Raw genomic sequence first — 27,152 nt, forward strand, 5'->3', positions numbered from 1 at the left:
AGGGCAGTATAACTACCCCACAAGTGACCCCATTTTGGAAAGAAGAGACCCCAAGGTATTTCGTGATGGGCATAGTGAGTTCATGGAAGTTTTTATTTTTTGTCACAAGTTAGTGGAATATGAGACTTTGTAAGAAAAAAAAAAAAAAAAAAAAAAATCATCATTTTCCGCTAACTTGTGACAAAAAATAAAAAGTTCTAGGAACTCACTATGCCCATCAGCGAATACCTTAGGGTGTGTACTTTCCGAAATGGGGTCATTTGTGGGGTGTTTGTACTGTCTGGCCATTGTAGAACCTCAGGAAACATGACAGGTGCTCAGAAAGTCAGAGCTGCTTCAAAAAGCGGAAATTCACATTTTTGTACCATAGTTTGTAAACGCTATAACTTTTACCCAAACCATTTTCTTTTTACCCAAACATTTTTTTTTTATCAAAGACATGTAGAACAATAAATTTAGAGCAAAATTTATATATGGATGTCGTTTTTTTTGCAAAATTTTACAACTGAAAGTGAAAAATGTCATTTTTTTGCAAAAAAATCGTTAAATTTCGATTAATAACAAAAAAAGTAAAAATGTCAGCAGCAATGAAATACCACCAAATGAAAGCTCTATTAGTGAGAAGAAAAGGAGGTAAAATTCATTTGGGTGGTAAGTTGCATGACCGAGCAATAAACGGTGAAAGTAGTGTAGGTCAGAAGTGTAAAAAGTGGCCTGGTCTTTCAGGGTGTTTAAGCACTGGGGGCTGAGGTGGTTAAAGGGCTTCTGTCACCCCTCTAAAGTCATATTTTTGTTTTGGGCTAGTTAAATTACTTATCCTGCGATATATGAAAATATAATGGTGTTACTTACTTTGATTCAGCAGTTTCTTCTAAAAACGAACTTTTATAATATGTAAATTAGGTCTGTACCAGCTAGTAGGGCGGCTACTTGCTGGTAGCAGCTGCAGAAAACCGCCCCCTCGTCGCGTTGATTGACAGGGCCAGCCGGGATCTCCTCCTCCGGCCAGCCCTGTCGGCATTTTAAAAATCGCGCGCCTGTGTTCATTCTGCGCAGGCGCTCTGAGATGAGGAGGCTCGCCTCCTCAGAACTCCCTCAGTGCGCCTGCGCCGATGACGTCTTCTATTTCGGTGATGTCATCGGCGCAGGCGCACTGAGGGAGTTCTGAGGAGGCGAGCCTCCTCATCTCAGAGCGCCTGCGCAGAATGAACACAGGCGCGCGATTTTTAAAATGCCGACAGGGCTGGCCGGAGGAGGAGATCCCGGCTGGCCCTGTCAATCAACGCGACGAGGGGGCGGTTTTCTGCAGCTGCTACCAGCAAGTAGCCGCCCTACTTGCTGGTAGAGACCTAATTTACATATTATAAAAGTTCATTTTTAGAAGAAACTGCTGAATCAAAGTAAGTAACACCATTATATTTTCATATATCGCAGGATAAGTAATTTAACTAGCCCAAAAAAAAAAAAATGACTTTAGTGGGGTGACAGAAGTCCTTTAAGAAAAATTGGTGCAAAAAATGTCTTCACTTATGCCCGCACAGCACAGTAAGATGGAATGTCTCAGAACTCCAGGGTAATTTATCAGAAGTTTCCTTACATTACATTGTAGTTTCTTGTAAATAATTTTACTATTTTTTTGTTAGCTTAGAAAGAATTAAAAATTGTAATCCTCCAACTAAAAAGCTTTGCCGTCTATTTTAATCAAATGGAACCTAGATATCTGAAAATTAATCTTCTTAACTCCAAGCCGAGACAAGGCACATACTGGTACATAGAAACCAGGAAATTAGAATTGCAATGCATCTTTAGAACATGGCTATTATTTATAAGCAAATAAAATGCGTAAAGTCAAAAAGTATATTGTAGGGTGGAAATTACGTATGGACATACAACGAGATTGCAATTGTAACTTGGCCTAGCTCAGATTATCACTCTGTAGCAATGTCAGACTAGTTATTTGGGGCCAACCCCTATATCATCAATAAAGTCTAATAGGTTTTGAATCAAACAAACAAACCCTAGTGGCAAGTGATTAACACCAGAGATAGCTCCAAATGGGATTTACTCCTGGACCTTTCAGGATGACTATGGTTTTAAAGACTCAACCATGGAAGGATCTTCTGGACTTTAACTGACCCTGTTTTGCAGCACCCCTACATGAGTACATGGTTTCTTTGTCAATATCACCTATGCAGAAGCCGCAGATGCTATAATATTCAAAGGTTAATCTTACTTACCCTATTCACATTTTAAAGGAGTTTTCTGAGATTTTGATACTGATTACCTATCCTCAGAATAGGTCATCAGTATCTGATCGATGGGGGTCCGACACCAGGGACCTCTGCTGATCAGCTGTTTGAGAAGGCACCGTCACTCCTGAGAGCACTACAGCCTTCTTGTAGCTTATCTACAACAGCGGCGTACAATATATAGCGGCTGTGCTTGGTATTGCACTCAGCCCCATTCACTGGTCAGATGCTGATTAGTATCAAAATTTTGGAAAACCCCTTTAAATCTGTACAGTTTTTTTTACCTTTGCTCTTGGCTCAACATATCCTGAGATGTGTGACAGTTTAAAAAAAAAAAAAAAGGCCTTGATTTTGCTATGTGGCAATACTGTATTGAATTAGTGAGGAATTGGAAGCCCCTAACCAAATTCAAGTGAAGGTAAGCATGCACATATCTGTATAAGGCTACATGCACACAGCCGTATAAGAAAAAGGATGATATCCATATTGCATTAGTTTTTTTGTGCGGATCCATTGTAACAATGCCTATCCTTGTCCGCAAAACGGACAAGAATAGGACATGTTCTATTTTTTTGCGGGGCTGCTGAACAAACATACGGATGCGGATAGCACACGGTATGCTGTCCGCATATTTTTGAAATGAATGGGTCCACATCATATCCACAAAAAAACGGAACGGACACGGAAACAAAATACTTTAGTGTGCATGAGGCCTAACAAGGATTCCATATTCAGTACTTGGGAGCTTACAAGAAATTAGTTTTGTTGTCCTGATCTGATAATTTAATGCACTTATATAGCGCTACTATATACCGCAGCGCTTTGCAGACATTAGCATCCAACTGTCCCCAATGGGGACAATCTAAGGTCCCTATCAGCATGATTCAATGAGCTCAGGTATTCATGTGCAAAAGTATTGTTCTACAAACAGATCTCACTAATCATATAAAAAGATAGCATAGACTCCATTAATTCTGATATAAAATTCTGTCTTAAAGGAAGGCTAGTGTAAGCACCGGTTTTTGTCCCGGCCTAATCCTAGCACTAATGCCAGAAACAGACTGGGTCCTGTTATAGTTATTGGGTGCTGGCAGTGCTCCGGCCCTTTCTGGCTATGTTGGATATGATTAATCCCGGCAGGCTGTTGCAGCAGAGGAATAACCTGCCAGAAAGTTTTAACACCGGTATGAAACTAGCCTAAGTCAACAAATACTAGCCTAAAGTTAGATAAATGTGTCTATCCCTGCACCGCATTTATCATTCAGCCTGAGCCCCTGTGATTAATGTGGTGCAGATATAGACAGCCGGTCTAAGATAATGTCATCTACAGGATTAGTAAATCTGCCCTATTGGGCATGCATTCATTAAAAACCTGTTTCTGAAGTGCAATGATAGACCGACCGTTCTACCAGTGAGTGCATCCTTGATGGGTATAACATTAGATGAGTAAACTGTTCCTGCATGCCGCTAAGGATTGTTTAACGGTTGGATTCGAGCCCCCACCCACTATACTGTGGGTTCCATAGCAGAGCTGTAATTCTAAACCAAAAAAATACTTCACGGCTCAGAGGCTTTCTCAGAACTTAACCCAACTGGCTTGGTAGAAAGGCGAAGAAAATGATTTACAAATGCGTTAATCTGGGTTGTCATAGCCCAGGTTTTATGTCGGCAAACTGCAGGAGGTTGTTAAGATAATAAAAAAACTCACCTTCCAAGCCCTCTCTGATCCAGCACTGACGATCCATTCTCTCCATCGTGTTGCAGCCATATCATATTATTTTAGTTGCAGCAATGATATCCAATATACTGCATGTGACCACTGCAGGCAATCATTGCCAAAACAATATGTCAAGGCTGCAAGCCCAACGGAGAGGACGGAGTGGCACCGCTGGATCGGGGGTCGGAGGGTCGGCTTAGGCCTCTTTCACACTTGCGTTGTCCGGATCCGTCGTGTACTCGATTTGCCGGAGGTGCCCGCCAGTGAACTGAAAGCATTTGAACACGGATCCGTCTTTAAAATGCGTTCAGTGTTACTATGGCACCCAGGACGCTATTAAAGTCCTGGTTGCCATAGTAGTAGTGGGGAGCGGGGGAGCAGTATACTTACAGTCCGTGCGGCTCCCGGAGCGCTCCAGAATGACGTCAGGGCGCCCCATGCGCATGGATGACGTGATCCATGCGATCACGTCATCCATGCGCGTGGGGCGCCCTGACGTCACTCTGAAGCGCCCCGGGAGCCGCACGGACGGTAAGTATACTGCTCCCCCGCTCCCCACTACACTTTACCATGGCAAACAGGACTTTAGTGTCCTGGCAGCCATGGTAACCATTCAGAAAAAGCTAAACGTCGGATCCGGTAATGCGCCGAAACGACGTTTAGCTTAAGGCCGGAACCGGATTAATGCCTTTCAATGGGCATTAATTCCGGATCCGGCTTGCGGCAAGTGTTCAGGATTTTTGACCGGAGCAAAAAGCGCAGCATGCTGCGGTATTTTCTCCGGCCAAAAAACGTTCCATTCCGGAACTGAAGACATCCTGATGCATCCTGATGCATCCTGAACGGATTTCTCTCCATTCAGAATGCATGGGGATAATCCTGAACAGGATTCTTCCGGCATAGAGCCCCGACGACGGAACTCTATGCCGGAACACAACAACGCAAGTGTGAAAGAGCTCTTAGGAAGGTGAGTTTAAATTTTTAAAATTATTTTATCAGGCTCCGTGCAGTATGCCCACGAAAAGATTGAACTCTGACAACCCCTTTAATATAATCATTTGGAGAGATCACATATAGCATTGCTTTTCCATCAATACAGGCATGCTCTGATCTACAAGGTAGTTACAAAATACCTAAAATGGCCATAACCTCTTACTTTTCCAATAAGATCCTGGATGCAAGGTCTATTTTTTGTTTCTACCACTTCTTTAAACTACTTGTATTCAGCTGCAAGCTACATTATTAAGAATCTTAGCTAAAGTACATGCTTGTTCCATTAACTGAATTGTACTGAACATAAAACCTTCTATATAGAACATAAATGTAACTTAATACAAGTGGATACATGACATGGAGTTGAGTAACATCAATCTAGGTGAGCACAGAACATGTATATTATTTCAGTAGGGGGAAGAAACTGGTGGTTGTCCAAGGTCCTATTTACTGTATAAGGTTACATTCACACGACCAGCGCTATATAGAAAATGTCTATTCTTGTTCACGATTGCGGACAAGAATTGGACATATTTTGTGCGGGTCTGTGGAACGGACGGTGTGCTGTCCACATCTTTTGCGGTCCCATTGAAATGAATGGGTCCGCACTCGTTCCACAAAATTGCGGCATGGATGCAGACCTATTCACGCGGTTGTGTGAATGTAGCCTAACAGACCTGCAGGAGATCTGTGTGCTGCTCAGAGAGGCACCATATTATCCCCCAGAAGGTAATGCTTCTAGAGGAGAATATCTTCATAGTACAGAATGGAGAATGCCACAATTTTATTTCTTACAGATTCTCATGCAATCCGTGATATTTTAATACCAAAATGACTCCTGCTTATAAGTAGGACTTACTTATTTAAATCACAGATGGCAGCCTCAACCAACACTTTTCCTGGTGCCACGTATGGCACCTGTGTTCTCTTAATGGAGTGAGCACTTTCTCAATGCTCATCAGCCCATTACAGCAACTCTCTTCAAATAATGCAATTTACTGATAGATATAAGTAAAAATGCAAGTGGCTGCAAATTTGAAACTTTACTTGATGGAACCTGCATGATGGCCAGCTAGGAAAAGGTTAAACTGCACAGCCCTGTGATTCTCACAGCAGTTTTGGTGCAGTGCAGATGCTGTTTTCCTCTTCCAAAGATAAAGGACAGAGCAGTCACAAGTTACACAGCATTAGATTTCTTTAGTAAGATGAAAATAATAATTAGAGGAGGGAGCAAATATGGGTGCTTCTTGCATAATTCTTTTAATGTGGCCCAGCCAAAGAAATATAACATGAACGTAGGGTTGCCACCTTTTCCTTCAAAAAACACTAGCCATATATAGTGTATATCTCTTATATTATAAAAATGAGTTTCTGTCTCTCTGTCTGTTCTTTTTGCGCGACCAAACAACTGAACCAATCTTCACAAAATTTGGCACACAGGTACATCAGGTGTCCGGGAAGGTTTTAGACCGGGTCTCAGCACTCCAGGACGTATCGTTCCTGAGATATTCGCCAAAAATGACCTCCATTAGCCAATACAAGCCTGCAAGTCTCTCTTCAAATCCCAACTGCCACACACACGGTCACATGTCCCTTATCAGCCAATAGAAAATAGCAGGCGCTTATTCTCCACATACACACAGTTTTACTCCAGGTTTCCATAACAACTTAGCCATTTTTCTTCACTGCTGTAGGTGCAGCTTTAGGCTAGGGCTACAGGACGACAATAAGTCGCATGACACATAGGGAACAACTACACTGCTAAATGCATCCATCTTGCATGGATTTTTTGTGACTGTTGTGTCGCAGTCGCAGCATGTCGCATGTCGCAGTGCGACACCATAGCCTGTCACTATAAAAGTTGTTGAGACAAAATGTCGCGCGACACATGTCGTGTAGCCTTAGCATTAAAGGGGCAGGGCGCTGTGGAGGTCACTGTTAAATGGGGCGGGCACTTTGGAGGTCACTGTTAAAGAGGCAAGCAATGTGGAGGTCACTGTTAAAGAGGGGGGTGCTGTGGAGGTCACTGTTAAAGAGGGGGGGGTGCTGTGGAGGTCACTGTTAAAGGCGCAGGGCGCTGTGGAGGTCACTGTTAAAGGGGCGGGCACTGTGGAGGTCACTGTTAAAGTGGCGGGTGCTGTGGAGGTCACTGTTAAAGGGGCGGGCACTGTGGAGGTCACTGTTACAGTGGTGGGTACTGTGGAGGTTACTGTTAAAGAGGCAGGCACTGTGGAGGTCACTGTTAAAGAGGTGGGCACTATGGAGGTCATTGTTAAAGGGGCGAGGACTGTGGAGGTCACTGTTACAGGGGCGGGTACTGTGGAGGTTACTTTTAAAGAAGCATGCACTGTGGAGGTCACTGTTAAAGAGGTGGGTACTATGGAGGTCATTGTTAAAGGGGCGAGGACTGTGGAGGTCACTGTTAAAGGGACAGGCACTGTAAATGTTACTGTTAAAGGGGCAGGGTGCTGTGGTGGTCACTGTTAAAGAGGCGGACACTGTGGAGGTCACTATTAAGGGGGCAGGGGCCACTATTAAAGGGGCAACTGCTGTGGAGATCACTATTAAGGCAGCAGGATACTGTAAGGTCACTGTTAAAGCAGTGGGGTACTGTGGAGGTCACTGGTAAAGGGGCGGGTACTGTGAAGGTCACTGCTAAAGGGGAGGCCACTATGAAGTTCACTGTTAAACTGGTGGTCAATGTAAAAGAGGACCTTTCATCTGGCAAAACATTGTGAACTAAGTGTCATGATCTGTACAGCGGCGCCCAGGGATCTCACTGCACTTACTATTATCCCTGGGCGCCAGTCCGTTCTCCTGCTATGCCCTCCGGTATGTTCGGTCACTTGGTTATAGTAGGAGGAGACTGCCCTTGTTCTCCTGGGCGTCTCCTTCTCTGGCCAATCGCAGCGCAGAGCTCACAGCCTGGGAGAAAAAAAAAACTCCCAGGCTGAGTTCTGCGCTGCGATTGGCCAGCGCTACAGCCTGGGAGAAGAAGACACCCAGGAGAACATGGCCAGTCACCTCCTAGTATAACCAAGTCCCCCAAGTCTCTGCCTACTATAACCAAGTGACCGAACATACCGGAGGGCATAGCAGGAGAACGGAGTGGCGCCCTGGGATAATAGTAAGTGCACAGGGGAGGTCACTATTAAGGGGTCAATGTTAAAGGGGCGGGCACTATGGAGGTCACTGTTAAAGGGGCGGTCACTATTAAGGGGACGGGCAATGTGGAGGTCACTGATAAAGGGGCAGGCACTGTGGAGGTCACTGTTAAAGGGGCAGGCAGCGCAGAGGTCACTGTTAAAGGGGAGGCACTGTGGTAGTCACTGTTAAATGAGCGGGTACTGTGGAGGTCACTGTTAAAGGGGCAGCCACTATTAAGGTCACTGTTATAGGGGTGGTCAATGTTAAAGGGGCGGGCACTGTGGAGGTCACTGTTAAAGTGGCGGGCAGTGTGGAAGTCACTGTTAAAGGGGCGGGCACACTGAAGGTCACTGTTAAAGGGGCATCCACTATGAAGATCACTGTTAAAGGGATGGTCAATGTTAAAAGGGCATGCACTGTGGAGGTCACTGTTAAAGGGGCGGGCAGTGTGAAGGTAAATGTTAAAGGGGCGGGCAGTGTGAAGGTCACTGTTAAAGGGGCGGGCACTGTTGAAGTTTCTGTTAAAGGGGCGGGCACTGTATAGGCACTGTTAAAGGTGCAGCCACTATGAAGGTCACTGTTAAAGGGGTGGTCAATGTTAAAATGGCGGGCATTGTGGAGGTCACTGTTAAAGGGGCGGGCACTGTGGAGGTCACTATTAAAGGGGCAGGCACTGTGCAGGTCACTGTTAAAGATGTGATCATTTTTAAAGGGGCGGGCACTGTGGAGGTCACTGTTAAAGGGGCGGGCACTGTGGAGATCACTGTTAAAGGGGCAGGCACTGTGCATGTCACTGTTAAAGATGCAATCATTGTTAAAGACGTGGGCACTGTGGAGGTCACTGTTAAAGGGGTGGGTACTGTAGAGGTATATAGAACCCCTTAATCAATATTTTGTGGAAGCAGGTATATCGCACCCTTCAATCTGTATTTTGTGGAAGCAGTTATATCAAACCCCTTAATCAGTATTTTGTGGAAGCTGGTATATCAAACCCCTTAATCAGTATTTTGTAGAATCAGGTGTATCGTAGGCCTCAATCAATATTTGGTGGAAGCAGGTATATCAAATCCCTTTAATCCGTATTTTGTGGAAGCAGGTATAAAGAACCGCTTAATCAATATTTGGTGGAAGGAGGGATATCCATCCCCTTAATCAGTATTTTGTGGAAGAAGGTATATCTAACTCCTTAATCAATATTTGTTGAAAGCAGGTATATCGCATCCCTCAATCGGTATTTTGTTGAAGCAGGTATCTCGTAGGCCTTAATCAGTATTTGGTGGAAGCAGGTATATAGAACCCCTTAATCAATATTTTGTGGAAGCAGGTGTATCGCAGGCCTCAATAAGTATTTGTTGGAAGCAGGTATATCAATCCCCTTAATCAGTATTTTGTGGAAGCAGGTGTATCGCTGGCCTCAATCAGTGTTTGGTGGAAGCAGGCATATTACTCCCCTTAATCAGTATTTTGTGGAAGCAGGTATATCGCACCCCTTAATCAGTATTTGGTGGAAGCAGGTATATAGAACCCCTTAATCAGTATTTTGTGGAATCAGGTATATCGCATCCCTCAATCAGTATTTTGTGGAAGCAGTTATATAGAACCCCTTAATCAATATTTGATGGAAGCAGGTATATCGTACCCCTTAATCTGTATTTAGTGGAAGCAGATATATCAAACCCCATAATCATTACTTTGCGGAAGCAGCTATATCGCACCCCTCAATCAGTATTTTGTGGAAGCAGGTATATCAAACTTCTTAATCAGTATTTTGTGGAAGCTGATATATTAAACCCCTTAATCAGCATTTTGTGGAAGCAGGTGTATCGCAGACCTCAAGCAATATTTAGTGGAAGCAGGTATATCAGTCCCCTTAATCAGTATTTTGTGGATGCAGGTATATAGAATCCCTTAATTAATATTTGGTGGAAGCAGATATATCGCACCAATCAATCACTATTTTGTGGAAGCAGGTATATCGCACCCCTCAATCAGTATTTGGTGGATGCAGGTATATAGAACCCCTTAATCAGTATTTGGTGGAAGCAGGTATATCGCACCCCTCAATCTGTATTTTGTGGAAGCAGGTATATCAAACCCCTTAATCAGTATTTTGTGGAAGCAGCTATATCGCACCCCTCAATCTGTATTTTGTGGAAGCAGGTATATTAAACCCCTAATCAGTTTTTTGTGGAAGCAGGTGTATCGCACCCCTCAATCAGTATTTTGTGGAAGCAGGTATATCAAACTTCTTAATCAGTATTTTGTGGAAGCTGATATATTAAACCCCTTAATCAGCATTTTGTGGAAGCAGGTGTATCGCAGACCTCAAGCAATATTTAGTGGAAGCAGGTATATCAGTCCCCTTAATCAGTATTTTGTGGATGCAGGTATATAGAATCCCTTAATTAATATTTGGTGGAAGCAGATATATCGCACCAATCAATCACTATTTTGTGGAAGCAGGTATAACGCACCCCTCAATCAGTATTTGGTGGATGCAGGTATATAGAACACCTTAATCAGTATTTGGTGGAAGTAGGTATTTCGCACCCCTCAATCTGTATTTTGTGGAAGCAGGTATATCAAACCCCTTAATCATTATTTTGTGGAAGCAGGGTATATCAATCCCCTTAATCAGTATTTTGTGGAAGCAGGTGTATCACAGGTCTCAATCAACATTTTATGGAAGCGGGCATATCAATCCCCTTAATCAATATTTTGTGGATGAAGCTATATAGAACCCCTTAATCAATATCTGGTGGAAGCAGGGATATCGCACCAATCAATCACTATTTTGTGGAAGCAGGTATATCGTAGGCCTCAATCAGTATGTGGTGGAAGCAGGTATATAGAACCCCTTAATCAGTATTTTGTGGAAGCAGGTGTATCGCAGGCCTCAATCAGTATTTGGTGGAATCAGGTATATCAATCCCCTTAATCAATATTTTGTGGAAGAAGCTATATAGAACCCCTTAATCAATATTTGGTGGAAGCAGGGATATCAATCCCCTTAATAAGTATTTTGTGGCAGCAGGTATATAGAACCCCTTAATCAATATTTGGTGGAAGCAGATATATCGCACCAATCAATCACTATTTTGTGGAAGCAGGTATATTGCACGCTTTAATCAGTATTTTGTAGAAGCAGGTATCTCGTAGGCCTCAATCAGTATTTGGTGGAAGAAGGTATATAGAATCCCTTAATCAGTATTTTGTGGAAGCAGGTATATCAATCCCTTAATCAGTATTTTGTGGAAGCAGGTATATCGCACCCCTCAATCAGTATCTTGTGAAAACAGGTATATCGCACCCCTTAATCTGTATTTTGTCGAAGCAGGTATATAGAACCCCTTAATCAATATTTGGTAGAAGCAGGTATATCGCACCCTTCAATCAGCATTTTGGGGAAGCAAGTATATCAAATCCCTTAATCAGTATTTTGTGGAAGCAGGTGTATCACCGGCCTCAATCAATATTTAGTGGAAGCAGGAATATAGAACCCCTTAATCAATATTTGGTGGAAGCAGGTATATCGCACCCCTGAATCATTATTTTGTGAAAGCAGGAATATCAAACCGCTTAATCAGTTTTTTTGGGCAACAGGTATATTACACCCGTTGCAAATAGTTGTTCCAATAGCACTTATTCCTCTATATACCTGCAGTATCGCAGCAGAACCACACACAACTGCTGCACAATACAAATGCACTATATACTTTCTATGTTAGAAAGTAAACTATAGGTATATCACACCCCTCAATCAGATTTTTTTGGGGCAACAGGTATATCACACCAGTTGCAATGATTTACTCCAATAGCGTTTGTCCCTCTATATAGCTGCGGTATCGCAGAAGAACTGCAAACAACTGGTGCACAATACAAATGCACTATAATATACATTCTATGTTAGAAAGTATATTACTGTATATGTATATCACACCCCTCTGTATATCATACAGTAGCACACCTATACCAGTCCTTTAAAGGTTTTTTGTAGCCATATTAGCTAGCATTTGGTGTCCCTAACAGTTTGTCCCTGCTCCACAAAGCAACCGCTCCCTACACTCGCAAAACACAGAATGTAAAATGGCTGCCAAATCGGGTTCTGTTATAGGGCAGGGGGTGTCCATGTGCTGAAACGTCTCAATTGGCTGTCCTGTCCCACCTGATGTGTGTGTCATGGGTCAAAGTTGGGCGCAAAGCAAAAAATTATGGCGCCGGCGGACATCGCCATATGTTCGCATGTTCGGCGAATTGCGAAAGCGCAACGTTCGCCAGGAAACGACCACCGGGTGAACAGCAAGGCCATCTCTAGTGTTAAGGGGCCGGGTTATTGTGGAAATCACTGTTAGGGTCCATTCACACGTCCGTTGTTTCTTTCCTGATCTGTTCCGTTTTTTGAGGAACAGATCTGGACCAGTTCTGTACCCATTCATTTTCAATGGGTCCTGAAAAAAAATCAGAAATTGAGCTGTCCGATTTTTTTCAGGACCCATTGAAAATGAATGGGTACAGAACTGGTCCAGATCTGTTCCGCAAAAAACGGAACAGATCAGGAAAGAAACAACGGACGTGTGAATGGACCCTTAAGGAGATGGGATACTGTTGAGGTCACTAATAAATGGGCGGCCGTTGTGGAGGTCACTGTTAAAGGGGCGGGTGCTGTGAAGGTCACTATTAAGGGGCAGAGCACTGTGGAGGTCACTGTTAAGGAGGCAGGGGACTGTGAAGGTCACTATTAAAGAGGCAGTCGCTGTGGGGGTCCCTGTTAAGACAGTGGGGTACTGTGGAGGTACAGAACTGGTCCAGATCTGTTCCGCAAAAAACGGAACAGATCAGGAAAGAAACAACGGACGTGTGAATGGACCCTTAAGGAGATGGGATACTGTTGAGGTCACTAATAAATGGGCGGCCGTTGTGGAGGTCACTGTTAAAGGGGCGGGTGCTGTGAAGGTCACTATTAAGGGGCAGAGCACTGTGGAGGTCACTGTTAAGGAGGCAGGGGACTGTGAAGGTCACTATTAAAGAGGCAGTCGCTGTGGGGGTCCCTGTTAAGACAGTGGGGTACTGTGGAGGTCACTGTTAAGGGAGCAATGTACTGTGGCAGTCACTGTTAAAGTGGCGAGCGCTGTGGAGGTCTCTGTTAAGAGGCCAGGAAACGGTGGAGGTCACAGGTAAGGGGACGGTCCGCTATGGAGGTCAGTGTTAAGGGGCAGGGTGATATAGAGGTCACTGTTAAGGGGGTGGGGTATTGTGGAGGTCACATTTTAAGGGAATGGATCTCTGTGGAGTTCACTGTTAAGCGGACAGGTCATTGTGGAAATCACTGTTAAAGATACGGGGTACTGTGGAGGTCACTAATAAAGGGGCAGTTGCTGTCGAGGTCACTGTTAAAGGGGAAGGCACTGTGGATGTTACTGTTAAGGGGCAGGCCGCTGTGGAGTTCACTGTTAAATGGGCGGGCACTGTGGAGGTCACTGTTAAGGGGGCAGGGGACTGTGGAGGCCACTATTAAAGGGGCAGCTGCTGTGGAGGTCACTGTGATGGAGAACACTATGGATATCTTTTAACCTCACACACAAACATTAAGTGAACTAGATGAAATATACCCTTGTGAAGCCGGGTCCTTCTGCTAGTACTGTATATAGTACATGTGCCGGCTTTATGCCCTTTTGCAGCAAAAAACAGCACATAACCAGCACATGTAATTACACTGGAGAAAAGTGGGTTTGGTTTTAGAGGGGGTAACTTTGCACTTACATTTTGTTCAGGGAGCCTCAAAACAGACAATGAGGTCCTGAATGTAACAGTGTTGGATTCCTTGCGACTCCTGCTTCAATACTGTTAATTTCTATGGGATCACCGCCACTCTGTCTCTGGCCATGACAGTGTCGACATACAGCCATGCCCTTATAAGAGAACTTGTCGCCACTCCTGAACATGTCTGCTTTAGTAAAATATTGTATTCCACACTGCATTACACTTTTGTAGCATTTATTCTTATGACTGTGTGTTGTGCCATTCTTCTATTATTCCTGATAAAATTTTCTGAATAAAGGTCCAAATGAGTGCAGCCAGTTGGGGTTGTATCTCTGCAGCACTAATTGGATAGTGTCAGACTGTGCAGAGACACACTCCCAAATGGTAGCACTGTGAGATGGGGAAACAGCTCTCTTTGTCTGAACACTGTTTGTGTAGATTAAATTAAATAATCTGGACTGACATTCTGCTGTTTGGCCACAAGATGCCACTGTTTCCTAAACACAGCTACAGACTGCATATATTTACATATTCATGAGAGGTGGGGTTACATAGAGCCTGGAGAGGAAGAGAAAGGGAGCAGCCATCTTAGAGAGAGCTGAGACTTAGGAACTGTGTCAGCAGAGGATCCGACGGCATCCAGGTGTCAGAGCATCCATCAGTGACAAAAGCGGCAGCTAAGTGAAGCTGATCGTGTCCAAGACCCTAATCCTGTCTAGAAAACTGAGGATTGCTTTCAGGAACGTTGATGAGAGCTGAGGAGCAAAGCTACATACACTGCGGGACAGCATGCTTGTTTGAGAGGCTTTTGTTCGGTTCAGAGTCACCAGTGGATGCAGAGCAGACCTGGGTCGGTAAAATTGTGCACGCACCTCATTACAGTGTTGGTGCCTAGAGACTGAGACTAGGCCTGTAGTTAGATAGATAGGGTCTCTGTTTGTGTCAAGCCACAAGTGTTGCTGGCTGTTCATTGCAAAGACTCCATAACTTTAAGTGACATTTCACATTGGAGAGCTGATAAACGTCCCACAAACTCAAGCCAGGCTGATGTTTTGCTCAGAAGGAACACTCAGGCACATGCTACAAGACCAGTTATGGGAGGGAGAATACTGTAGAGCGCTCTAAGATTGTAAGATGTTGTGCTGCACCTCAGGCTAGCCTGCACCACACACCCATACAGTTATTCTTGTTCTTTAGGGTAATAACAGGGAAGGTGTGTCAGTTTAGTCATGCCCGCCAGTAGGTAAACTACCACGTTTTCCTCCTGCAACCATCGGAGAGCGCTGCGCTGTGCAGCACAAGGGTCTCAGCCTTCGGGCTAGGTGTATGTAAATTTATTGGAGGTTTCCAGCATTTGTGGTTGTGCTCATTACCTTGTTTAATTAAAATTCTGTTTTGGCAAAAGCTGGTGATGGAGTTGTTTTCCTCGTTCGTGACGTCGCTGTTTCCTGGGGAGCCCACCCCATTACACGGCTTACAGCACTCATAAACTTCTAGCAGGAATAATAATTGAACGGCACAACATGCAGATAAAAGAAAAGATCCTCGAGAATTGTTATTGCATGGAGGATGCAAATATTTAGTAAAATAAACATGTCAGGTTGTCATTATAGGGGGTTTCCGAGATTATAATACTAATGACCTATCCTCAGGATAGGTCATCAGTATCTGATCGCTGGGGTCCAACACCCGGGACCCCTGCTGATCAGCTGTTTCAGAAGGCAGCAGTGTTCACAGTAGCGCAACTGCCTTCTTTGAGCTTTTCCTAAGCCATGTGACGTCACATTCAAAGATCATGTGGCCTAGGCGCAGCTCAGCCCCATAAAAGTGAATGAGGCTGAGCTGCAATACCATGCACAGCCACTGTACAATGTACGGCGCTGTGCTTGGTAAGCCGAGAGAAGGCTGCGGTACTCACAAGAGCGTCGGTGCCTTCTCAAACAGCTGTCGGGTGTCTGACCCCTACCGATCAGTATAAAAAGTTCGGAAAACCCTTTTAAATATCAGTTTAATTGGGTGTTAGCCATGAGCTGGCATAAGAAAAAGGAAAATGCCTAGTGAACTGTGCTAACATTTTTATGTCATATTATCCACCACAAATTATCACGTACACCACCTCCATGGGTATACATCTAGCCTTAGCAGCCATAGCACTTTATATGGGTCATAGAGATTGAAGGTGTCTCAATCAGGTGCAGGAACATTGGGGGAGATTTATCAAACTGGTGTAAAGTACAACTGGCTTAGATGCCCATAGCAACCAATCAGAGTCCACTTTTCATTTTCCAAAGGAGCTGTCAAATATAAAAGGTGGAATCTGATTGGTTGATATGGGCAACTAAGCCAGTTCTACTTTACAACAGTTCGATAAATCTCCCCCATTATACCTTTTTGTAGGGAATAGAAATATGACAATTTTTTTCCTGCAGTATGGGTTTTCTTTAATTATTGCTACTCATGCTGCCGTTTTCATTTTCTTACACTAGGGGGTGGGGCCCCATTTTATTTTGCTATGGGACCCTATGAATTATAGTTTTGCTGCATTTTCCAGCATAACCCATGCTCCAACTAAAATTCTCTAGGCTGGAAAAGAATCTGGAAGCTGTTAGGTATGGTGGGCATGTTACAAAACTCTTGATTTACATAACTCAGTTTGCTGACAAGAAATCTTATGCAAACAGTGCAATGAAACACCACAGTACCTCTTACTGAACCAAAAGCTCAAACAACTTATCTAATTTTTGCAAAAAATTAACCGCTCGCTGTTATCTCCTGGCTGTACATTGACAGATGAACCTCTGACGTGATCAGAGGGAAAACATGACTGTAGTGGAGTCATGAAGCGGAGTTTAGCAGAATGAATATGTAATTGAATCTCCCATTCAGGTGCAGGTGTTCGGTAATAATGGCTCACCGAAAATTAGCGCATTCTCAGTATGTAAAACTAATTATGATGCTACTTTAGTTGCCAGACGGAATAGCTTTGTGTGCTCAGTTTTCTTTTTTGACACATACAAAATTAGATCATTTTACAAAGCGTCACTGACTTTTTACACAACTTTGATATGTCATAGAGACATTTCAAAAGCTGTGATCAGTGGGGGTCTCTAGAATGAGGAGAGAGAAGTGCGTGCATATAGCGCTTTCTCTCCTCGCTGCACGAGACGGGCTCCATAGAAATCTATGGGCCTGTCATGATTCCGTCCTCAACAGCGTAGAGAGAGAATACGGGCGCACCTCTCTCCCCTCATTCTAGAGAACGATGGGGGTCTCAGCACTCAGACCCCAATGATCACAACTTTTCATATGTCTCTATAACATATCAAATGCTGTGTGAAAAGTTTGCGACGCTTTAAGGCTTGTTCACACTGTGGCCCAGATTTACTAATGTGCCTGTGCCTAGAATCGGTCTAAAAGGTGGTGCAAATTGGCATAATTTTGGCACAATGTAGTGCAACTAGGGTTTCTACTCTTTTTTCTCCAACTTGCTTGAGAAGGGAGCAGGTCTTAACAGGAGAAGGATGTGGCATATAATGCACCATTTTGTGCTACAATTATGCCCCAATTATGGCGTAAAATTCCATCTCAAAGTAAGCCAACCAATAGTTGGTATAGGGCTATTGTTTTGCCTGATACATCTGGTGCAGGTATACATAACCTGTGTAATTTTATGCCATTTACAGGATTAGTAAATCTAGGCCTTTATTTTTCATCTATGTTGGGCAAATACACCAGAAAAATCCCCCGGTGTATGCATCAAACATAAATCTCCAACATATACAACTGTATACTATACATCACCCATAGGCTCCTATGTTGTGGAATATATACCATACATTATGCATGTCTGTGCAGAAAGCCTCTGTACTGCAAACCATAGTCAACTGCACTTCTCAGTACAGCAAGGAAAAAGGTATGCCGGTGATACTCCCTGAACATATGCTCTTAGGACACTCTTGACCTATGTCACTTTAGTGGGACCATAAATACCATAACATCAATGTCAGTGATATCAAGATAGACAATCCAAGAACTTAAACAAATGAGTAATCACAAATGATCCAGTTTTATAAAAAAAAAAAAAAAACATTAGTACTGTACATAATCAGTTTTATTAAAACAGGTTAGTACATATTAGGAGCAGGGGTGCACCTCACCTTTCTGCTGCCTGAGGAAAAAATTCTTAACCTAACCCCTTCACCCCTTCACTCCTAACATAATGTATATCACTACAAAACATACAGGGTAATACAGACCCACATATGTACCTCTTTCATCCAGTGACTTCTCTTCTCTGATGTAGATATTCTCCTTTCTCTTCTTCTCCTCTCAGACCAGACCACCATAGTGACTCCTTTCATCCGCGCCTCGTCTGCAGAGTTTAACAAACAGACATCTTATTTTCCTACTTTTCCATCATCCTCCTCACCTTCTCAACACCCCATCCTGCCACCTCCAGTACTGTGTCCGCTGTGCCTCCAATGTTATCCTTCAGAAACAGTCCCCCTAAAAAAATACTGGTACCACACAGAGCGTCAGTGCAAAAACACCCTTTTATATTGTGCACCACTACAAAAAGTACCCCTTTCAGATCAGACCCCCATATAAAACCCTAAATGAGACCCCCATCTCAGACCAAACCCCCTTTAGACCTCTATGTCAGACCCCAGTTTTAGACCTCAGATCAGACCCCCCATTAGACCTCCATGTAAGACCCTGACCCAATATCAGACCTCAGATAAGACCCCCATTAGACCTCCAGACCCCCAGACATCTATACCCCCTCATTAGACCTCTCAAGACCCCCAATCAGATGTCTATACCCCCCATTAGACCTTTCCAGACCCCCATTCACACCTCCAGACCGCCAGTCAGACCTCCAGACCCCCATTAGACCTCTCCAGACCCCCAGTCAGACCTCCAGACCCCCCATTAGACCTCTCCAGACCTCCAGACCCCCTGTGAGACCTCTCCAGACCCCCAGTCAGACCACTTCAGACCCCCAGTAAGACCTCCAGACTCCCCATTAAGCCTATCCAGACCCCCAATAAGACCTCTCTTTCAGACCTCAGATCAGACTGTAAAATAATAAAATAACTTACCTCTCCTGTCTCCTGCCGCCACTCTCCCTGTCCTGGTTCTCTTCTCAGATCTGAGAAACAGATCTGTTTTCTATTGTCGCAGATTGTGTCAGAGAAAACGGATCCGTCCCCATTGACTTGCATTGGGAGTCATGCCAGATCCGTCTTGCTCCGCATCCCAGGATGCAAAGCAAACAACAACATGTTGCGGTTTGCTCTACGGTATGGGAACGCAACTAAATGGAACGGAGTGCATTCCGTTCTGTTCAGTTCAGTTTTGTCCCTATTGACAATGAATGGGGACAAAACTGAAGCGTTTTTTTTCCGGTATTGAGATCCGTCTGCATTCGCAATTGACTATGGCATCTAAGAGATTAAATTACCAGGATTGCAGGAGACTACCTAATTATTCACATTGACCCTCCTGCTGCTGATGGCTAATGGTGAAGGCAGCTGTGCCTGTAGTTAAAACTCTATTCATGCTGGAGTCATCGGTACCTGTTTTACAGGATCGATGATGGATATCTGATTTATCATCGGTCCAACATGTTTCCTCTTTAGTGTTTAATGGACAGAATAGTGCAGCAGGGTACACTACCCTGCCAGTCCAAAAGCAATGGAAACTTGTCAGAACCAGCATAAATGAAGCCTGATACATATTTTCAAAGTCATACAATTATCTATAATTCTGACTTCAGCGTTGGTGAGTAAAAGAGAACATTTCACTCGAAATGTGTTTTACGTTGGCTTGTTTAAACTTTCCTTCTTATTCTTGCAGATACTATAGCATTAAAGGGGTTGTCTAGTTGTTGTTTTTTTTTATCTGCTCCCCAGCCAGCAGTATCTGTAGAAAAATCCATGCTTACCTACTCCCCAGGCTCTATTCTGGCTCCTAAGCACTCTTCACTCTACTTTTGTTCCCCATCTGTCAACTCCTGGGGGCACCGTCAATGAGAGGATGTGATAGGATAGGAACAAAGTGAATCTCCCATAGGTTGCAATGTCAAATCATTGCAGTCTATGGGATGATCACATGTTAGAGTCCCTTAGGGGGACTAAAATAAGTTACTTTTTTTTTTATGTACCTCCTTTCCCCATATTAAATATAAAAAAATAAATATCATTGGTATTAACCATGTCCCAAAATGTCTTAACTATTATAGAGGGCACACATAAGGGGGAAAAAAATCCTTCCCGACTCCAATCAGGAAATCAGAATATATCCCTGGATCAACGACCCACTCTCTATTAGCTATAGCCTGTAATATTATTACACTGCAGAAATACATCCAGGCCCCTCTTAAACTCTTTTAGTGAACTCACCATCACCACCTCCTCAGGCAGAGAGTTCCATAGTCTCACTGCTCTTACCGTAAAGAATCCTCTTCCATGTTTGTGTACGAACCTTCTTTCCTCCAGACGCAGAGGATGTCCCCTTGTCACAGTCACAGTCCTGGGGATAAATAGATGATGGGAGATATCTCTGTACTGACCCATGATATATTTATACATAGCGTAGGAAGGTACAAGGGGTCGTCATTGATTGTAGGTATGTGTCACCGAGGTTCCTTGCCTCGGTGAAGTAAGAGCCGGTATTTTCATGTGTCAGTGGCAGCTAATGCTGATTGACACTTTTCTATTTAGTATGGCTGTAAATAGCTGATCCGGGACGGCTCTTACTGAGAGTAGTCAAAGTGCTGGGTGGGTGACTACTCCCCACGTTCCAGGCCAGGTCTTGACAGGCTTATAAAAAACTGCCAGCGCTGTCAGGTGGTGTGGATTACCTCCCTCCCTCTGACAGTGGAACTCTGGAGATCTCTGTGATGAGGTCTGAAGACTGTGTGTCAGGCGAGCAGGCCGCCTTAAAGCCTGGACTTTCTGAGGCTGAGCATTCAGCCGGGTGTGAACTGACACCCACGATACCAGGTGAACTTTATTTTGTTTTTCTGTGTGTGAACAAGCACCAAGCCTAAAAGTGACTGTTGTGTTATAAGTGTGAATGAACACTGAAGAGTGATTTACAACCTGGTCCTTTGCCTCTATACTGCGTCCGCTAACCTGCCTACCAGAGCGAATCCCCACAATAGTTATTAGATTTCCCCTCATTCATCTTTTTTCTAAAGTGAATAACCCTAATTTTGATAATCTTTTAGGGTACTGTAGCCCCCCATTCCAGTTATTACTTTGTTTGCCCTCCTCTGAACCCTCTCCAGCTCTGCTATGTCTGCCTTGTTCACAGGAGCCCAGAACTGTACACAGTACTCCATCTGTGATTTGCAATGTGGTAGGACTATGTTCTCATCGTGGGCATCTATGCCCCTTTTGATACAACCCATTATCTTATTGGCCTTGGCAGCAGCTGCCTGACACTGGTTTCTACAGCTTAGTTTGCTGTTCACTAAAATTCCTAGGTCCTTTTCCATGTCAGTGTTACCCAGTGCTTTACCATTTAGTATGTACGGGTGACTTGCATTATTCCTTCCTATGTGCACAATCTTACATTTGTCAGTGTTAAACCTTATCTGCCACTTATCTGCCCAAGCCTCCAATCTATCCAGATCCCTCTGTAGCAGTATACTGTCCTCTTCTGTGTTAATTACTTTACACAGTTTAGTGTCATCTGCAAAAATGGATATTTTACTGTGCAAGCCTTCTACAAGATCATTAATAAATATATTGAAGAGAATAGGGCCCAATACTGACCCCTGAGGTACTCCACTAGTGACAGTGACCCAATCTGAGTGTGTACCATTAATAGCTACCCTCTGTTTTCTATCACTGAGCCAGTTACTTACCCACATACAGACATTTTCTCCCAGTCCAAGCATTCTCATTTTATATAGTAACCTTTCATGCGGTACAGTGTCAAATGCTTTGGAGAAGTCCAGATATACAGTACAGACCAAAAGTTTGGACACACCTTCTCATTCAAAGAGTTTTCTTTATTTTCATGACTATGAAGGCATCAAAACTATGAATTAACACATGTGGAATTATATACATAACAAACAAATGTGAAACAACTGAAAATATGTCATATTCTAGGTTCTTCAAAGTAGCCACCTTTTGCTTTGATTACTGCTTTGCACACTCTTGGCATTCTCTTGATGAGCTTCAAGAGGTAGTCCCCTGAAATGGTCTTCCAACAGTCTTGAAGGAGTTCCCAGAGATGCTTAGCACTTGTTGGCCCTTTTGCCTTCACTCTGCGGTCCAGCTCACCCCAAACCATCTCGATTGGGTTCAGGTCCGGTGACTGTGGAGGCCAGGTCATCTGGCGCAGCACCCCATTACTCTCCTATATGGTCAAATAGCCCTTACTTTCAAAGTTTTCCCAATTTTTCGGCTGACTGACTGACCTTCATTTCTTAAAGTAATGATGGCCACTCGTTTTTCTTTACTTAGCTGCTTTTTTCTTGCCATAATACAAATTCTAACAGTCTATTCAGTAGGACTATCAGCTGTGTATCCACCTGACTTCTCCTCAACGCCACTGATGGTCCCAACCCCATTTATAAGGCAAGAAATCCCACTTATTAAACCTGACAGGGCACACCTGTGAAGTGAAAACCATTTCAGGGGACTACCCTCTTGAAGCTCATCAAGAGAATGCCAAGAGTGTGCAAAGCAGTAATCAAAGCAAAAGGTGGCTACTTTGAAGAACCTAGAATATGACATATTTTCAGTTGTTTCACACTTGTTTGTTATGTATATAATTCCACATGTGTTAATTCATAGTTTTGATGCCTTCAGTGTGAATCTACAATTTTCATAGTCATGAAAATAAAGAAAACTCTTTGAATGAGAAGGTGTGTCCAAACTTTTGGTCTGTACTGTATGACATCCATTGATTCGCCGCTGTCAAGTCTAGAACTTACCTCCTCATAGAAACTGATTAAATTTGTTTGACATGACTGATCCCTCATGAAGCCATGCTGATATGGCGTTATTTGCTTATTTTCATTGCGGTACTCCAAGATAGCATCTCTTAGAAAACCTTCAGTTTACCCACGACAGATGTTAAAATTATCGGCCTATAGTTTCCAGGCTCTGTTTTTGGACCCTTTTTGAATATTGGCACCACATTTGCTATGCGCCAATCCTGTGGAACACTATAGAGTCCTTAAATATCAGAAATAAGGGTCTGTCTGGCTATGACATTGGCTGTATTTTTATTTTTGAGAACTTTGTCCCAGTTAGCTAGGCCTATGGCCTCTCTTAGTTGGCTAAATTTAGCTTTTTTGAAGTTTGGTATTTTTGTTCCTCCCTGAGAAACACTATTTTGAATGACAATTGGAAGGTTATTACTTTATTGTCACTATTTCCCAGGTGTGCCCCAACCTGCACATCTGTTGTTCTGTCAGGCCTATTGGTTAATACTAAGTCCAGCATGGCTGTCCCTCTAGTCGGGTCCTGAACCAGTTGGGAAAGGTTTGGTTATTGCCAAGAACCTGTTTCCTTTATGAGATATACAGGTTTCGATTTCCCAGTCTATATCTGGGTAGTTGAAGTCCCCCATAATAACAACCTCAATATGATCTGCTGCCTCGTCTATCTCGTTTAGTAGCAGATTTTCTGTGAACTCTGGTATATTAGATGGTTTATAATAAACTCCTATTAGTACTTTATTATTGTTTTTGCCTCCATGTATTTCTACCCACAGTGACTCCACATGTTCATGTGCAGCGTACTCAAGTTAGGGTTAATAGTGTTCCTGGGTGTTGTAGTGCAATTGTGACCACTAACCTGAGACAGCTGACTCTCTGCAAGGGCAGGTAATGATAGGTAAAGTTTGTGACGCCAGTGCCAATTAAACGGTGGCACGCCGTTTGCTGATAGCAGGAATAACTGAGGAACCACGTGATGTTAAAACAGAACTCAAACTTTAGTAGTCATCATACATAGACATAGATGGAAGCGCAGTTCCTTTGAAGACAGTTGGTTTGAGGGCTGAAAGAAGTCTCTCCAGGAGCCGTAGCAATGCTCCGGTTCTTCCCCCAGTGGCGGGCAGGCGGGTCTCTCCGGTCCCGGAGAGTAGGCCGGTGGAGCCTCCTCTGGCTCGACACCAACGACATCCGTCTTCAATAGCTCAGGCGCAGACATCTCAGCAGAGCAGTCTTTACTCTCCAACATGCTCGATCCTTCTACGGAGAGCGACAGGGTGGCGCCAATAAGTTCAGCCAGATCCTCCCATTGCACTGGGAGGCCGCCCCCCAGGTATTCCAGTATGTGGAAGGCGGAGTCCATGCTGGCAGACATGCAAATGTCCAGACAGGCGGTGGCGCCTGACCTTGAACCTTTTCCCGCTCTTTCAGTAAAAAGGCGCCAACTTTTCCCGCCTTTTCGGGATGAAGATGACGCAGCAGTAAATTCAGCAAGCTCAGCGGCCATCTTTTAGCAAAAAACGCTGTCTATTCACTGACAGCAAGCAGGATGGTAAAAAGTCCATAAAACCACACTCCAATGTGGCGATTTCCTTCCTCTTGATAGCGCAACACTGCACAGTGATTTTTGGAGGTTTTAGGGACACTTTTGGTATGTTTTTCAGTCCACAAAGTCCACTTTAAATAAGCAGGCAATTTGTCACTTTGGTCACAGGGCAACTGTATAAGGCACAAAGTTCACGCTTCTTGCACTAGAAAGCGTGCGTATCCTGTTCGTGACGCCAAAAGAGAGATGCAGCGTACTCAAGTTAGGGTTAATAGTGTTCCTGGGTGTTGTAGTGCAATTGTGACCACTAACCTGAGACAGCTGACTCTCTGCAAGGGCAGGTAATGATAGGTAAAGTTCGTGACGCCAGTGCCAATTAAACGGTGGCACGCCGTTTGCTGATAGCAGGAATAACTGAGGAACCACGTGATGTTAAAACAGAACTCAAACTTTAGTAGTCATCATACATAGACATAGATGGAAGCGCAGTTCCTTTGAAGACAGTTGGTTTCAATACATTTGATGCAGGCAGTATATAGCAAGGTGACTTCAGAGTGTTAAACACAGGACTTGCAGTACAGGCGGCTTGCACTCTATTCCTGACTGATCCTGGAACATAGAAACTCTTCTCCAAGGCCCGATGCCCTAGCTCTGGCGTACATCCTTGGTTTTATAATTATCAAGTACCTCCTCTGTTGTCTTTAGTACCTCTTGCTTTTCTGGACTTGCCTCTGTCTCTCTCAGTTTCCTCAGACTGGTTAACGGTGGTGTTCCTGCTTCTGCATATATAAACTCAGGAGGGGAACCTTCTCCTTGGATCTGGAACCCGGTTACAGGGACTGCAATACCCTCTCCTGGTCTGCAGGCTCCAGGCCTGGACTTAACTCAGACATGGTCTAATCTCCAACCTCAGCTCCCACTTCAACTCCTCACTTCAACTCTTCTTACTCCTCTTACTCCCCTTCCTTTCCCTGACTGGGCCTTATATAAACTAGGGCTCCCTAGCTCCCTCTAGTGACTAAGAGCTAGAATGACACCCCTAGCAGGCCTGTACATGCACATTTTACAGTAACAGGGAAGTACATAGCATTACATTACATTATATTTTATGAAGATGACTCATACCAACCTCCCCATAAATAAGGGGAAACGACAGCACACAAGTGACCCTTCTGTAGTGACGGGCATTACAGCCCCCGTACACTACACATGTCTCTCACTTATATATTTTAGGACTGTGGGCTTTAGACAGGACTTTACATAAAGGCAGCCCCTCCTCCTCTCCAGTTTTGGTGATTCTTTCTAAACAGACTGTAACCCTGTACATTAACTGCCCAGTCATAGCTATCATCCAGCCATGTCTCAGTTATTCCCACTATGTCATAGTCCTCCTCACACATCACTAATTCCAGTTCACCAGTTTTATTAGTCAGGCTTCTGGGATTAGTATACATACAATTAAGAGGTTTATGTATATTTTTTACCCTACACCTTTCCTTCTGAACTGTTCTAGTCCCTCCTTCCATTCCTACACAAGTCCCATTACCTTGCCCCCGGTCTCTAGCTGCACTAGCATCTTCCCATCCTATAACATAATTACCCTCCCCAGTCCCTAGATTAAACACTCCTCCAACCTTCTATCCATCTTCTCCCCCAACACAGCTGCCCTTTCTCCATTGATGTGCAGCCCATCCTTACGATAGAGCCTGTAGCTGACAGAGAAGTCGGCCCAGTTCTCCAGGAACCCAAACCCCTCCTTCCTACACCAGTTCTTGAGCCACTTATTAACATCCATAATCTCCCGCTGCCTTTCCTGTGTGGCTTGTGGTACAGGTAGTATTTTGGAAAAGACTACCTTTGAGGTCCTTGCCCTAAGCTTGTGACCTAAATCCCTAAAATAATTTTTAAGGACGCTCCACCTACCTCTAACTTTGTCATTGGTTTCGATATGGACCATGACTGCTGGAACTTCTCCAGCCCTTCCCAGTAATCTGTCAACCCGATCCACGATGTGCCGAAATCAAGTGCCAGGAAGACAACACAACGTTCGACGATCCTGGTCTTTGTGACAGATCGCCCTATCTGTACCCCTAATAATCTCCCACTACCAGTACCTGTCTGGCCTGCCCTGCTCTCCTGGTCCCCTGCTTACTGGAGCTGAGATTCACCTGACTGGCAAAGGAATGGTCTGGCTGCAGCAGTGCTCTCCCTGAAATGACATCCCTCTCACTTGCCAACCTTGCAAACTTGTTGGGATGTGTCAGATCAGGGCTAGTCTCCCTGGCACTCTTCCCTCTACCCTGCTTTCTAACTGTTATCCAGCTAGCTACCTCACTTTTCTGAGCCTCCTCTCTACCACCCTCCCCCACATCTACCCCATAGAGTGCTTACTCAGTGAGCAGCAAACTCGCTTCTCAGTGTTGAAATTCGCCCATTTAGATACTCGATGTGCGATTCCAAATGGACAATTTGCTCACATTTTGAACAAAGTTATGCACCCTCAAACGGCTGTTCCAGGACTGCATACGTTAGACCAGATGTGCACTGGACTGCGCTGTCAATAATGGAACACATACTAAATGAGGATTATGCAAGAATAGAGAAAAAATGCAATATGGTGCAGTGATAAGAATCTACTTACTGTAGTCCCCTCCTAAAGTCCCTGAATCTCAAGTAACGTAATCTAAAGTCACACACTTAATACAAACACACACTGGAACTCAAACACGCGAATGCTCACAAACTCGCGTTGTTTGTCTGCTTGTATAAGTGCAACTC

Source organism: Bufo bufo, chromosome 5, assembly GCF_905171765.1.
Source record: "Bufo bufo chromosome 5, aBufBuf1.1, whole genome shotgun sequence".
NCBI classification, from domain to species: Eukaryota; Metazoa; Chordata; class Amphibia; order Anura; family Bufonidae; genus Bufo; species Bufo bufo.